Source organism: Kogia breviceps, chromosome 11, assembly GCF_026419965.1.
Source record: "Kogia breviceps isolate mKogBre1 chromosome 11, mKogBre1 haplotype 1, whole genome shotgun sequence".
In the NCBI taxonomy this organism is placed as follows: domain Eukaryota; kingdom Metazoa; phylum Chordata; class Mammalia; order Artiodactyla; family Physeteridae; genus Kogia; species Kogia breviceps.
The window spans coordinates 37,103,277-37,104,312 of record NC_081320.1 but is presented as its reverse complement, the minus strand read 5'-3'; the positions used below and the strand labels follow the sequence as shown (position 1 = coordinate 37,104,312).

Below are 1,036 nucleotides of genomic sequence, written 5' to 3'. Positions count from 1 at the left end.
CCGACCCTGCGGCGGAGTCTGGATCCGGGCCAGCCACCGCCAGAGCGTCTGGTGTGCCGCTACCTTCCAGAGCCGCCTTCTGGCCGCCCTAGCCCCGGCCAGGCAGGCGGGGAGCGCCCCCTCTGGCGCGCGCTGTGGTGGGAGGGGCCTGAGGAGGTGGGGGCCTGCAGCGGTGCCCGGCCGGGGCGGAGGCGGCCTCAGCCCCGGGCGACTAAAGGAGAAGGCGGGGCGGGAGGCAAAAAGCGTACAGCACCCAGTATTCTCAGGTGGTCTCCCATCCAAGTACTAACCAAGCCCGACCCTGCTTAGCTTCCGAGATCAGGCGCGTTCAGGGTGGTATGGCCGTACGCAGGGTTGGGGACCGCGGGCTGCCTCTTGAGGCCCAGCTTCTCTGGCGCGTGCGCCTTACCGCCAGCCCCGCGGCCAGCCCGCCCCGGCAGGGCCCCGCTGCCCGCCCAGCCAGGGGAATGGAGGTCTCGGGTACCGCGGGGTGGTGGAGGGGTTGGAGACCTCCCAGCCCAGGGCGGGAGGGACCCAGCAAACCCTTTGGCGCTTGGCGCCCCGCCCCAGATCCCGCACGTCTCTCACAGGGACGTGGCCCCGGAACATGTCCGGGGACGTGACAGGAATCATCTTAGCCAACTCAACCCCAGACATTGTGCTCCAGGATACATGCTATGTAGTAGCACACTTCCATGACCTAATGTCCATGGGAGCAGTCTTCACTATTATGGGAGGCTCCTACACGGATTCCCACTATTCTCAGGTTTTACAGTTAACTCAGCATGAGCAAAAATTCACTTCACAAGTATATTTGTAGTAGTAAATATGACTTCCTGCAGCACTTTCTTGGCCTCTCAGGGATGTCACTACGTTAGTCTGTGTGCCCTGAGGCACACACAACATGAAATATTTTGTCTTTAGGCTCATTCATCTCAGTAGCAGCAGTAATGCTAATACTCTTCATATTTTGAAAAGCATTTGCATCTAAACAAGAAGTCTTAGCAGTGGAAACTCCTACTCCTAACCTAGAATG

General features: G+C 59.7%; 1 pseudogene; it reads right to left on the bottom strand.

The window, feature by feature from the left end:
• Nucleotides 1-241: 241 nt before the first annotated feature.
• LOC131766001 (5S ribosomal RNA) lies at nt 242-350 on the bottom strand (annotated as a pseudogene).
• Nucleotides 351-1,036: the final 686 nt, after the last annotated feature.